The sequence below is a fragment of the Girardinichthys multiradiatus genome, chromosome 4, assembly GCF_021462225.1.
Source record: "Girardinichthys multiradiatus isolate DD_20200921_A chromosome 4, DD_fGirMul_XY1, whole genome shotgun sequence".
In the NCBI taxonomy this organism is placed as follows: Eukaryota; Metazoa; Chordata; class Actinopteri; order Cyprinodontiformes; family Goodeidae; genus Girardinichthys; species Girardinichthys multiradiatus.
Window position 1 is genome coordinate 3,330,211 of NC_061797.1, and position 15,137 is coordinate 3,345,347.

The window sequence follows — 15,137 nt, forward strand, 5'->3', positions numbered from 1 at the left end:
GATTGTGTTTTTTAATTATATAATAAATGATCAAGCTTAAAATACACATAAAACGTTATCCACGTACACACCTTTATGTTTCTGAGAATCCTGATTGAACTCTTGAGAAAAAAAAGAGAAAGTTCAGGGAGAAGGCTTACTCCTCCTCCAGCAGTGTGCTTTAGAGACTGCTGAGATGGCAGGACAACATAATGCTGGTTAAAGCAGCATGGCCCCCGCCTGTGGCTCCCCTCCACTATGTCTGGTTGCAGCCCTCCTCCATCCTGTGACCTGGAGGCATTTAACCTCTGACCTGCAGGGCCAATATTAACTCTTGTGTGATTGTTCCAGGCCAGCCGACTTCCCCTGGCCCAGGCCCTGAGAACATTCCTACGCTCCGTCGCTAGGAGAGCCTCGCTGTCACACTGCTGACCTCCTCTATGCTCAGGGTTACCCTTGATCTTCAATACACACTCACACACAAGAACTAACATGTACAAAGGACTCACACACACCACCATAGCTCCATCAGCACCCTGCCCCCCACACAAGAGTCCTGATGGAGGCTGCTGGTCTGTCTGGGAGCTGAGGGCCACCCAGTCCGCCTATGAGCTGACAGTTTGACTTCACATTGCTAGCACACAGCACCTGCAGTCATCAGTAACTGTTGCTGTCAATGGGAGAAAGGATGATTGAGATGTTTACTCTCCATGAATGTGTTCACGTGAACTTTATTTTTCAGTTTAACGATGCCATCTGTTATTTCAGGGTCTGACATAATATGTAAAACTGAGATATTCTGCTCCTAATTTTAACAATTACTGTAAAGAGGGCTCTGATAACATCAAACTCTAAAGTCCTTATTGACACGCATGATCAGATACCTGGATTATACATTTACATGTAAAACGTGTCTATGGATGTGCTCCTGGCAGCCAAGGAAGTTTATAGTGACAACACAAAATGACTCAGGGGTAGTCTTCACACAAACAAAATGAATGAATCTGCAGAGTAAGAGAAACCTATTCAAAAACAGATGTGAGGTAATACTAATAAGTGGTTTTTGATCCTTTAAGCTCTTTTAGACTACTCATACTCATACTCGTTGCATTCCACTTCATCCAGGACCGGGTCGCGGGGGCAGCAGACTCAGTAGAGACACCCAGACGTCCCTCTCCCCAGACACCTCCTCCAGCTCCTCTGGGGGGAGCACAAGGCGTTCCCAGGCCAGCCAAGAGACATAGTCCCTCCAGCGTGTCCTGGGCTGTCCCCTGGGCCTCCTCCTGGTGGGACATGCCAGGAACACCTCCCGAGGAAGGCGTCCAGGAGGCATTCGATACAGATGCTTGAGCCACCTTAACTGGCTCCTCTCGATGTGGAGGAGCAGCAGCTCTACTCCGAGCCCCTCCCGGATGGTCAAGCTCCTCACCCTATCTCTAAGGGAGTGCCCGGCCACCCTACGGAAGAAGCTCATTTCAGCCGCTTGTATCCAGGATCTCGTTCTTCCGGTCATGACCCAAAGTTCATGGCCGTAGGTGAGGATAGGAAGCTCACCTCTTTTTAGACTAAATGGACAAATATGAAAAAAAAAGAAAAACAGTTACAAGCCAAATATATTGTCAGGAGAAATATTTCATCTTTAAAATAAAACTACTTCAAGTCTGTACTACGATATTAATCACGTCAATATGCACTCTTAAACCAGCTATTATCATATGGACATGCTTGCATTGCCAAAATGAAGAAAATCCAATTTTATTATTTGAAGGCACATTGAGTGACATTAAAATAAACTGCAGTTTAAAAAAAAAAGAGGGCAGAAATGTCACTGAAGGTGGAATTTGTCCACTTTTCTAATAAAGCATGTCTGACATTGCTGCAAATAATTTCTAGAAACTTTTATTCTTCCTTTTTAGTTGTTTTCTCCGTTTTCTCTTCTGAATGGAAAGTTTAAAAACCACCACATTATTGCTGGCTGTAAGGCTTTAGAGAAAACTGTATATCTCAGAATAGAATACTGTCATTCAACTGAGCAAAAAGTCATATTCAATAAAGTAGTATTTGTTCTGATGAGGCTTTTTTGTCAGATTAAAAGAACCTTTTGCAAAAAATAATAACATTTAAGCAGGTATTAAACATACTTTAAAACATTTACAATATAGCCAACATTTCTATATTGTAAATGTTTTTTATTGGTCTGATGTAATATTTTATTAAATGTCGTGTTTTCATTAACTGTAAGCGGAAAATCACCATAATTAACAAAAAAAAATAAGGCTTAACATCAGTCTGTGTGTAATTAATTTATAGTTTTATTTTGTGAATTGAGTGACTCCACAAATAAATTAACTTTACAATAACATTCTAAATTATGGAATATGACTGCTATACACACTTGTGTTCCAAGTGTCTAGGTGATCGAGCATGGTTGAGGACCTAAGTAAGCCATACCCCTCCAACACCATGCAATACCAGTGTTATAGCATGGTGTTAAGAAAGACTAAAATAAAATAAAACAACTTTATTTTGTCATCTGTCCAAAGGACAGTGTTTTAGAAGTTTTGCATTTAATTCAGATACAAATTTGAAGGAAACATAGTTTGTCAGAAACCAGTTTTTCCTACTAACCCTTAGAAACAATTTATAATTTTTTTTTTTTTGTCATGCAGTCATATTGAAAGTGCAATCTCATTAACTGTAACACTGAACTTACTAACTAAGGCAAGTAAAGTCTGAAATAGCCCTCGGATGTTTTGTAGTTTCTCTGAGCATTGCTTAAGCAAACATGTAGGCTTCAGACCAGCAAACCAATGAAACCTCCTTCTGTAGATGTGGTCCCACCTGCTAATAATCAGGAAATAAAGTGCCTTTCATTATCAGTTCCTAGCTTCTATTTTCACTCATACATCCTATGGAAGAGCATTTTCTTTTTACAAAAGAAAAGAAAATAACTTTGTCTGCATTCTTAAATCTTTTTTTAAGCTTGAAAGATTTTGTGAAGAATAAAAACATGAATTATTTATTCTGTTAAAGAAGGGACGAACAATGCTTTAAGCATATTTTACATGAAAGAATTTTAGCAGGTGTCTGAATCAGACACATAATAATTATATACTTGTTTTAAAACATAAAGAGACACAACATATTATAGATTTCTGTTTTTTCTTTTTGATCACACACTGTAAAATGGAACATGTTGTTTTAACTCAAAAAAACAATTCCAAGGGCTGCCTCAAAATTTTAGATTAAGTCCAGTAAAAGTGTACTGTATAGTCGACTCAATGTTGTTAGTTTACTAAACTGTCAAAGATTGTTAACAGAAAAATAGAGGCACGTGACGTCGCCCGGTATGGCGCAGCCGGGGCCCCACCCTGGAGCCAGGCCCGGGGTTGGGGCTCGTCGGAGAGCGCATGGTGGCCGGGTTGCTCCTCGCGGGACCCGGCCGGGCCAAGCCCGAACGAGAGACGCGAGGCCATCCCCCAGTGGGCCCACCACCTGCAGGGGGAACCGTGAGGGACGGTGCAAAGAGGATTGGGTGGCGGACGAAGGTGGAGACCTCAGCAGCCCGATCCCCGGATGCTTAGGCTGGCTCTAGGGACGTGGAATGTCACCTCGCTGGGGGGGAAGGAGCCTGAGCTTGTGCGGGAGGTCGAGAGATATCGACTAGAAATAGTCGGGCTCGCCTCCACGCACAGCGTGGGCTCTGGAACCCATCTCCTTGAGAGGGGTTGGACTCTCTTCTACTCTGGAGTGGCCCACGGGGAGAGGCGGCGGGCTGGTGTGGGTTTGCTTGTTGCCCCCCAGCTCAGCCGTCTCGTGTTGGGGTTTACCCCAGTGGACGAGAGGGTCGTATCCCTGCGCCTTCGGGTTGGGGAGAAGTCTCTGACTATCATTTCAGCCTACGGGCCGAGTGGTAGTGCGGAGTACCCGGCCTTCTTGGCGTCCCTGTCGGGGGTGCTGGATAGTGCCCCTCCCGGGGACTCCATTATTCTGCTGGGGGACTTCAACGCCCACGTGGGGAACGACAGTGACACCTGGAGAGGCGTGATCGGGAGGAATGGCCTCCCCGATCTGAATCCGAGTGGTGTTTTGTTATTGGACTTCTGTGCTAGTCACGGATTGCCCATAACGAACACCATGTTCAAACATAAGGGTGTCCATCAGTGCACTTGGCACCAGGACACCCTAGGCAGGAGGTCGATGATCGACTTTGTTGTCGTATCATCAGACCTTCGGCCGCATGTTTTGGACACTCGGGTGAAGAGAGGGGCTGAGCTGTCCACTGATCATCACCTGGTGGTGAGTTGGATCCGCTGGAGGAGGAGAAAGCCAGACAGGCTTGGCAGGCCCAAGCGCATAGTGAGGGTCTGCCGGGAACGCCTGGCGGAGCCCTCGGCCAGGGATGTATTCAACTCCCACCTCCGGGAGAGCTTCGACCAGATCCCGAGGGATGTTGGAGACAGAGTCCGAGTGGACCATGTTCTCCGCATCTATTGTCGATGCTGCTGCCCATAGCTGCGGCCGTAAGGTCTGCGGTGCCTGTCGTGGCGGCAATCCCAGAACCCAGTGGTGGACACTGGCAGTAAGGGATGCTGTTAAGCTGAAGAAGGAGTCCTATCGGCTGTGGTTGGCTTGTGGGACTCCTGAGGCGGCTGACGGGTATCGTGAGGCCAAGCGTGCTGCGGCCCGGGCTGTGGCAGAGGCAAAAACTCGGGCCTGGGAAGAGTTCGGTGAGGCCATGGAGAAGGACTACCGGTTGGCCTCGAAGCGATTCTGGCAAACCGTCCGGCGCCTCAGGAGGGGGAAGCAGTGCTTTGCCAACACTGTTTATAGTGGGGGCGGGAGACTGCTGACCTCGACTGAGGACATTATCGGGCGGTGGAAGGAGTACTTCGAGGATCTCCTCAATTCTGCCATCACGCATTCCGTGGTGGAAACAGAGGCTGGGGACTCGGGTTGGACTCTTTCATCACCCAGGCTGAAGTCACCGAGGTGGTTAAAAAGCTCCGCGGTGGCAAGGCTTCGGGGGTGGATGAGATCCGCCCTGAGTACCTCAAGTCTCTGGATGTTGTAGAGCTGTCATGGTTGACACGCCTCTTCAACATTGCGTGGCGGTCTGGGACAGTGCCTCTGGACTGGCAGACTGGGGTGGTGGTCCCCCTTTATTAGAAGGGGGACCGGAGGGTGTGTTCCAACTACAGGGGGATCACACTCCTCAGCCTCCCTGGTAAGGCCTACGCCAGGGTATTGGAGAAGAGAGTCCGACCGATAGTCGAACCTCGGCTTCAGGAGGAACAGTGTGGTTTTCGTCCCAGCCGTGGAACACTGGACCAGCTCTATACCCTCTACAGGGTGCTCGAGGGTTCATGGGAGTTTGCCCAACCGGTTCACATGTGTTTTGTGGACCTGGAGAAGGCATTCGACTGTGTCCCTCGTGATGCCCTGTGGGGGGTGCTCCAGGAGTATGGAATCGGGGGCCCTTTATTAGGGGCCATCCGGTCCCTGTACGAGCGGAGCAGGAGTTTGGTCCGCATTGCCGGCACTAAGTCGGACCTGTTCCCAGTGCATGTTGGACTCCGGCAGGGCTGCCCTTTGTCGCCGGTCCTCTTCGTAACTTTTATGGACAGGATTTCTAGATGCAGCCAAGGGCCGGAGGGGGTCTGGTTTGGGGACGAGTGGATTTCGTCTCTTCTTTTTGCGGATGACGTGGTCCTGCTGGCCCCCTCTAGCCAAGACCTACAGCATGCGCTGTGGCGGTTCGCAGCCGAGTGTGAAGCGGCTGGGATGAGGATCAGCTCCTCCAAGTCCGAGGCCATGGTACTCAACCGGAAAAGGGTGGCTTGTCCTCTTCAGGTTGGAGGGGAGTTCCTGCCTCAAGTGGAGGAGTTTAAGTATCTCGGGGTCTTGTTCACGAGTGAGGGAAGAATGGAGCGGGAGATCGACAGACGGATCGGTGTGGCTGCCACAGTAATGGGGGCGCTGTGCCGGTCCATTGTGGTGAAGAGAGAGCTGAGCCGAAAAGCAAAGCTCTCAATTTACTGGTCGGTCTACGTTCCTACCCTCACCTATGGCCATGAACTTTGGGTCATGACCGAAAGAACGAGATCACGGATACAAGCGGCTGAAATGAGCTTCCTCCGTAGGGTGGCCGGGCACTCCCTTAGAGATAGGGTGAGGAGCTCGGCCATCCGGGAGGGGCTCAGAGTAGAGCCGCTGCTCCTCCACATCGAGAGGAGCCAGTTGAGGTGGCTCGGGCATCTATACCGGATGCCTCCTGGGCGCCTTCCTCGGGAGGTGTTCCAGGCACGTCCCACCGGGAGGAGGCCCAGGGGACGGCCCAGGACACGCTGGAGGGACTATGTCTCTCGGCTGGCCTGGGAACGCCTTGGGCTCCCCCTGGAGGAACTGGAGGAGGTGTCTGGAGAGAGGGACGTCTGGGCGTCTCTGCTGAGTCTGCTGCCCCCGCGACCCGGTCCTGGATAAGCAGAAGATGACGAACGAACGAACGAATTTTAGCAGGTGTCTGAATCAGACACATAATAATAATATATTTGTTTTAACACATAAAGAGACACAAAATATTATAGATTTCTGTTTTTCCTTTTTGATCACACACTGTAAAATGTAACATGTTGTTTTAACTCAAAAAAACAATTCCAAGGGCTGCCTCAAAATTTTACATTAAGTCCAGTAAAAGTGTACAGTATAGTTGACTCAATGTTGTTAGTTTACTAAACTGTCAAAGATTGTTAACAGAACATGCCAATTTCAATCAATTTAAACTTTTCTTTGAGTTGAGCTAATCTGCATTAATACATTAATCACTGTTATTCATTGCATAATGGCAGCTGTAACTGCGTAGAAATTAAGGAAATAATCAAAGATGTAAAATAATTACAGTGTGCTTCACTGATAGTGTCATTGTTTTAACCAACATTAACATGGCAAATATTATTTTGTAGTGGAGATAAATGGCTCTTCATCAAGCCACATTTGTACCTTTCTATGTGTGTGTTTACTGAAATATGACTAAATTGTGTGTTTATGAATACATTCATTGTTACCTATTATTTTTAATGGCTTGCAACGCGCAAGGGCAAGCGCTGCAATGGGCAAAGCACAAGCACAAAGCAAAGCGCACCGCGTTGCGAAGTCCCACGCAAGCTGCGGTCAAAGTTCAAGATATTTCAACTTTGCGCTGAACACAGCGGCAAGCGCAGCGCAAATCGCGCCCTGTCTAGCCCTTTAGTTTCACAAAATGTATACACCACATGTGCTTGAACCATGCACGGTCTGTGTTTATTTAATCATTGTTTTTTTTTGTACAAACGCCATTACAAACAGCACCAACATGGCACCTTTTTCCAACAGGAAATATGTGCATTACACAAAACATTAGCTGTGGCGAGAGTTATGTTCAGCAAAGACAACGAAAAATATCTTAAAAGTTACTTGAATCCTAATTGCAGTCAAGTGAAGTGTACCAGGAGCACATGCCCTGACATATCGCCAGGAATGCTAAGCTACATAAACTAGCTAGGCTCGGTTATTTGTAATAGTTATTTAGCGTTAGCTAATTTTATTATTCAGTATGTTAAAATGTGTTACTTTACTCACCTTAATAGCAAATGACGACGAAAAACTCCAAAATATGCGAAGAGGCGAAAATAGTGTCTCTCTCTCTGCCTGCCTGCCTGCACCCATTGCCCTGTCTCCAATAGTCAGATAAAGGTGATGCCTTTTTTTAAATTAGACACGCCCATAATTGCAGAGGTAGTTCAGTTGAAAAACATTTCAGAATTCACTCAGTGTGAAGTTCCATTTTTTACTTTTTTGAGTAATTGAACAGTTTTCAATGAAAAAATGTGTGTTATCACAATAGCTCAATAAAATACTTGCCAAACTGACTCAGAATGACATGTTGACATAATTAAAGTGCAAAATTACAATTTACAGTGCACTTAAATGTTTCAGATCCTTAAAGAAATTTTAATAACAGACAAAGACAACCTAAGCATATAAAAAAAGATAAATTTACCAAAAGAATGAATTGAAGAAGAGCTATTAGAACGAAGCCGGCCCTTTATGAAAAAGTAATTGACTCCTAAAACTAATAACTAATAACATTGTGCTCCCCTGGGTGGCAGTAACTCAGCCATGTAAAGTCTCTGTCTTTTACCTGTCTATGGAGGTATTTAGGCTCATTCTTCTTTGCTAACTAATTTGATTCAGCCACAGTGAGGGATTTTCAAGTATAAACAGCCTTTTTTCAGGTCATGCTGTCACACCTTAATCTGATTTACATTAGGGAAATAAGTATATGGTCAACCGTTGATTTTCTTAGTTTGCTTGTTCACAATGAAAAGCCCAGTCTCTAAAATTATTGTCATGTAATTTTAATCCAGTGAGACAGAATATCAACAAAAATCTTAGAAACAATTTAATTATATAAAAGGTAAAATCTGCCTTTAAGATCAATCAGTGAAAAAAAAAAGTATCCCCAGAAACACAATCAGAAGTCCACAGATTGGTTATGGACCAATGCTGTATATAAATATAGTGTTTTCATTTACATTTACTCCTGACCCTACCAAAGAGGTTCCAGTTCTTAACCAGGGCTCGTGCAACAGCCAGTTCCTAACTGGTTTTGTAAAAGCACTGTTTTGCTTTTCCACCACCTGAGAGCCAAGTCAGAATCGTTTTGTTATGCCATTATAAACCTTTGATTTGGTTACTGTTTGATTCTGCCCATTGGTTTTGTGAAGGATTGTACTGCACAGAGACAATTTATCCACATACATAATATTCATTATTCCAGTTTGCCTGCAAAAAGATGCCCTGGTATCACACCTTAGTTTATTAATGCTGCTTTAAACCACCAGCAACAATTGTGAATGCTGCACAATCAGCTGATCAACATAATCTCAATTAGCCCACATTTCTATATTATAAATGTTTTTATTTGTCTGATGTAATATTCTAATATTAAATATTGTGTTTTCATTACCTGCAAGCAGAAAATCCCCATAATTAGCAGAAAAAAAGGCTTTGGCATCAGTCTGTGTGTAATTAATATATAGAACGCATGAGTTTTAAACATGGCAGATGGACCCAAAACAAGATCTTTTGCTTCTAATGAAGCCACTGTGTTTGGAGGAATAAGAAATCTGAGGACAGCCCTTAGAACACCATACGGTGGGTTAGTTTTTCTGCTAGACATACAGAACAACCTTCCTTCGAAGAGGAGCCAATTAATGGTGCCATTTGCTGTGAAAGGCTGAGAACACTAGATGGGTCATAGATGGTTGTTCTAGCATGACAATAACTCAAGATACATCCCTAGGAAAACAATGGCACAATCAAAGAAGAGGCACATTTTTGGTTATGGATTTGCCTAGTCAGTCTCCAGACATTAATCCTACAGAGAATCTGTTGAATGGAGGGTGAAGCTTTCAGTTACCAAGCAGCAGGAAGAAGAAACCTAAAGGTTTTCAGAGATTTTCTGTAACAGAAGGGGATTAAAACGCCTTCTTAGATGTGTGAAAAACACAGAGAGCAGCTACAGAAAATGTCTTAGACCTGTGCTTGCCAATAAGATTTTTCAACCAAGTTTTAAGTCATACTTTGTTAAAAGACTGTTTTGTTTATAAGTTAGCAAGCTTAGAAAATCTGCAGGGGATCAAGAACGTATTTCCCCCACTGCAAGTCCACACTTTGATTCAGTCACTCTAAAACATTTAGCTTTTTTTCATCAATTCAGACGTGGCATTGTTGGTGTGCTTCAGATTATTGTTCTGCTGCGTAACCAAATGGAGCTCGGACTTAAGGTCAAGAACTAATTGTTGGACATTCTTCTTCATTATTTGTCTGGTAGAGGGCAGAATATGTGCTTCCACCAATTACAGCAAGCTGTCCAGGAGCTGAAGCAGTAAAGCATCCCCAGATCACTACACTACCAGCCCTTTGTTTGACTGTTAGTTTAAAGTTTGTTTTCCTAAGAGCTATGTCAGTGTTATTATGTCAGATGTGACTGGACCCATGTTTCAAAAAGTTAGATTTTTGTCTCGATATGCCACAGATAATTTTCCCAAACATTATGGTTATTATCACAACGTTTATGGTCAAGTTTTAGATGAGCCCTGATGTTGTTCTTGGTCAGCAGTGGTTTTCACCTTTCACCCACTCTCTTTTTTTATCGTTTAATAAACTAAGGGTCTAAACATTTCCAGGGTGCAACTGATTTTGCCCTATCTGATCACTTTTCTATTATTTTTGAAAGCATCATCTCCAATGACTCAGTTAGCCAAAGAGACATTATAAGAAAGTGCATCTTTAAGGACAGTGCTACTGAAACCTTTAACCAGATTTACTCTTCTACCTCCACTTTGCCCTGTAACACTGTTGATGAGCTGGTAGATAACTTTCATTCTAAAATCTCGGACATCATTTATTCAGTTGCTACAATTAAAGTGAAGATCGTTTCTGGGAAGAAAATGTCTCCGTGGAGAAGTGCTCCACCAGTCAGAAGTGAAAAAAAGGAGTGTCAAAAAGCTGAACACAGGTGGTGAAAGACTGGACTCCAGGTTCACTATAACATCTGTAAAGAAAGACTATACAGATATAACCTACAACTGAAAAATACAAGAGAATGTTTCTTTTCTCAGATCATCAGCAAAAACATTTACAATGCTCGTGCATTATTTAACACGGTCAACAGGTTAACAAACCCTCCGGTAACTGTAGCATCAGAACTCCACTCTACCAGGGCCTGCAATGAATTTGCTAACTTCTTCACTGAAAAAACCCAAAAGATCAGAGAGGCAGTCAGCACATCCACATCATCTCCAGTACCAATGTTGTCTCCAACTAGAACTGATTTTGACAACATTTCCCAATTTCACCAAATAAACTACGAAAACTTCGTGCGACAACTAAGCTCATCTTCCTGCTGTCTTGATGTTTTACCCACAGCTTTCCTTAAGAAAGCTTGGCCTGTCATAATGTCTGATTTAACTCAAATAAAAAAACACGTCCCTTTTGTCTGGTGTTTTCTCCCAGGTCCTGAAAACAGCAATTATCAAACCATTGTTGAAAAAGAGCAACTTGGACTACAGAACTACAGGCCTATCTCAAACATCCCCTTCATCAGCAAGATTATTGAAAAAGCTGTGTTTCAACAGTTAAACAACTCCCTAACAATGACCAACTGCTTTGATGTCTTCCAGTCAGGCTTCCATGCTCACCACAGTACAGAGACTGCTCTTCTCAAGGTGTTCAATCAGCCTTCTATCACCTAAAGAACATCTCCAGGGTTAAAGGACTAATGTCTCAGCAGGACCTTGAAAAACTAATTCATGCGTTCATCTTTAGTAGAATTCATTACTGCAACGGTGTCTTCACAGGTCTGCCTAAAAAGTGGATCAGACAGCTGCAGTTGATCCAGAACGCTGTTGCCCGCGTCCTCACTAGAACTAAGAAAGTGGAGCACATCACCCCGGTTCTAAAGTCCCTACACTGGCTCCATGTAGAATCACTGAATGGCTTAGCACCAAACTTGTCGTTAGTGTATCAACCACACAGACCTCTCAGGTCTTCTGGCTCAAATCTACTTTGCATACCCAGAACCAGAACCAAACATGGAAAAGCAGCTTTTAGTTCTTATGCTCCAGTAATCTGGAATAAACTCCCATAAAACTGTAAAAGCGCTGAAACCCTAAGTTGCTTTAAATCAAGATTAAAATCTTATTTGTTTAGAGTGGCCTTTGACTGTGTTATCTAAACATTATTAGTTAAGTTTTCAGTCCAACTTTCCTTTCACTTTATCGATCATTTTATCATAAATGTTTTTATTATTTATTTTTTTATTATCATCTTTTTAATTTTTTATTCTCTAGTTAATTACATGTCTCTTTTTATTTTTTTTTCATGCAAAGCAATTTGAATAGTCTTGCTACTGAAATGTGCTACAAAAATAAACTTGTCTTGTCTTTTTCACAGTACTGCACAGTTTTCCTTTTTTTGGAAAGTAATGAAACATGCTTTTATTTTGCCAGTCTTGTTGGAATGTTTTAATAATGTAATCAGCAACAATGAGCAAATGCCTGCTAGCATACAACTTATATGATAGCAGGCACAGTTGGTTAATGCGTTTGTTAGCTTAGTAAAAGTAATATTTTCTACAAGTAGTGGAACTATAAGAATATTCTTGAACTGCTTCTTTTGCCTCTTTGAAACTGATAACAAAAGCATGCTAATCAACCAGCTTTCATTGGTCATTAGTCTAAAAGCCTTGCCAGACTATAGATGTAGGAGATCTTAATGATTTGTGAAATGTCATCAGTCATTGTGTTACAGGGAATAATAGAGGACAAAGGTTCATGTAATGTAGAGAAATTTCAATTTGAAAGTGAAAGCAGAACTTCAAAGTGTCTGATATAAAGGCTGGAAAAGTCCCCCACTCTTAACTCAGATGGTGGGTTTGAACCACAACTGCTTGTTGAGTTTACCATCAAAAAAGGCCTTTTTGTGGTGACCTAATTTCTACGTGTTTTAAAATCCTAAAATTACATTTTATAATATAGTGTTCTTCTTGTGTTTTAGTCCTCTTTTTTTGGAGGGAGGGGGGGAGGGTTTGTCACACATAAAAATGTTGTAGAAAAGCAAGAATTTTTACCTATGCATAACAAAACCCTAATTACATCTTCGGTTAGGCCCAAAGTTGTTCATACACCTTCAGGTTTAAAATGATCTGTTAAACTTACTAATGGGTTTTTCTAACTGGAAGTAGTATTAGAATTTTGGAGTGGCCTTGCAACCTTAGAGACTAGAAGATCAGCCAAAAAGATGAATCTTTGAAAGTACATGTTGAAAAAGCTGGTGAGCAATGATGCGTGCTAGATTGCTGTAATTCCAGTAAAGGTTTTCCATTGATTAATGAGAAAGGCATAAATTATTTGACAAACCATTTAGAAATTTCTTGGTTGAATGAAAAATACATTTTCAAAAAGTAAGGTAGAAATAATAATAATAATTCTCATCTCTCAATTCTGCAACATATGCCCTTGGCATGTCTTGCAAACGTTTCAGTTAAGAGAGATGTTTGCTTCCACTATTTTTCAGTGTTTGCTATGCTACCTACACTCACCTGACAGGTTTTTCCCTAAACACTGTGCAGATGTTGAATGGTCATGGGGGAAGCAACCTTAAAGCAACAACAGCCGTCTGTTCATCACCTGATCCACACTGCTCACCTACAGAGGAAGTTTGCTAAGGGCGATGGTAGCATATTTGTCCCAACTTCAGTATATGCCTGTTAGGAGATTATCTGTAGTGTTACATAACAGTTGGACACTATGAAGACAAGAAGATCTGAATTCCATTGTTTGACCTTTGGGAAAAAAATTACACACCCAAAAACTTTAATGCAAGAGGTTTGTCACGCTCATGAAATCTTTACTGTGAGGCAACTGTGGCTCATTGAGGAGTAGTTGTCTTGCAATCCAAAAGTTGTGGATTTGATTCCAGCTTCCTCCTGCAACATGGCACATAACCCCAAGTTGCCTACTGATCTGTGTTTTAGTGTATGAATGTGTTTGCAATTGTGAGTGCTCTAGTGTAAAGCGCTTTGAGTGGTTGGTGTGAGTGGAAGAGCGCTGTATTAGTTTTGTCAATTTACCATATATTTATAGGCTTCCATTTGGTAAAATTATCAAACAACATGGAATAAATTTCACTGTTTATTGTGAATATTCCAATCAGTTAGGTAGTCCACAGGCACGTTTTGAAGACATGAAAACTTGGATGACCTTAAATTTTCTGCTTTTAAATTCAGACAAGACAGAAATTGTCATAACTGGTCCAGAGTCTTAGTCCAGATTAACTGACTGCTCAGTCAGCTAATTTGGATGGCATTAATTTGGCCTCCAGACATATACCTTGGTGTTATTATTTTTACCAGGACATGTACCGGAATATTTTCAAAATTAGAAATATTCTGTTGAGGAGTGACATTGAAAATATATTTACCATTCATCTTATGGACTAAATTGACTCAGCACTTATCTGCTTAGTTGTGTTTCTCTCCTAGATAAAGATAATAAAGGAGCTACTACAGAGCTACTGCTGCTACTCATTTTTTACTTTTAAAGTAATACTGGATCAGTGCTTCTGGGTTTTATTTTTGTTTTTATGCTCTCTCTTCTCAATCCCCCAGTCTGTCATAGCAGATTGCCATTCAAACTAAGCCAGGTTCTGCTGGAGGTTTGTTCCTATTAAAAGGGATATTTCCTTTCTGCTGTCGCTACATGAATGCTCAGTGTAAGGTATTGCTGCAAATTGGCAACATAATGCAAGTCACTGTCCACTGTTGCTACCTTATGGAGGTAAATCTGGGACAAAATGATCTGTGCATTTTAGTAAAGTAAAATGCACAGTAAAGTAAAACTGTACAAATTGTGTTCTTTGAGTCTCAAATCAAAATATTCAGTTTTGCTCCAACTGATCCAAAACAAGTTGTTCAAAACAAATTCACACACCTGTATTGACAACAATTTTTTATCATTTCTTACACAATCAGTGAATACAACGGCACAAATCTGCTGCTGTGATTCAAAAATGCTGCTTTACAAGTCACATATTCTTCTGTTATTTATACCCCAAATATACTGCAGACAGTGGAGCAAAATGATCTGTGACTTGAAGGTAATTCGTGTAGCCGAACAGTAGAGGGCGTTTTTAGTTCAAGACTCATTAAATATGCCCCAACCAGAAATACAAATACCAGCATATTGTTAAGGACTACAGGTACTCAAAAGTTGGGTCGGGAATCTGCTGCTGGACGTCACCTATTCAGCACTCAATATTGATAGAGAAAGCGCTATGTCTCCTAACCAGCTTGCCAAAAGGATTTGAACTCACATAGAGATGGGCGTGGGCCTATTGAGAGATGAGGCCAATGTTGCTTTGTAGCAAACTGCTTCTGTTATTAATGTTTTCAATGTTAACGGGCTAGCATTGAAGGCACAACCGTCACTGTATTCCAGGTGTTTGGCGTAAATATGTCACTCCCATGAATACATACGAGTAACATATCGACTGGAAGTGGTGAATAAAATAGTACTACCACACATAAAACAATGTTTAATGGGCAGAACTAAACG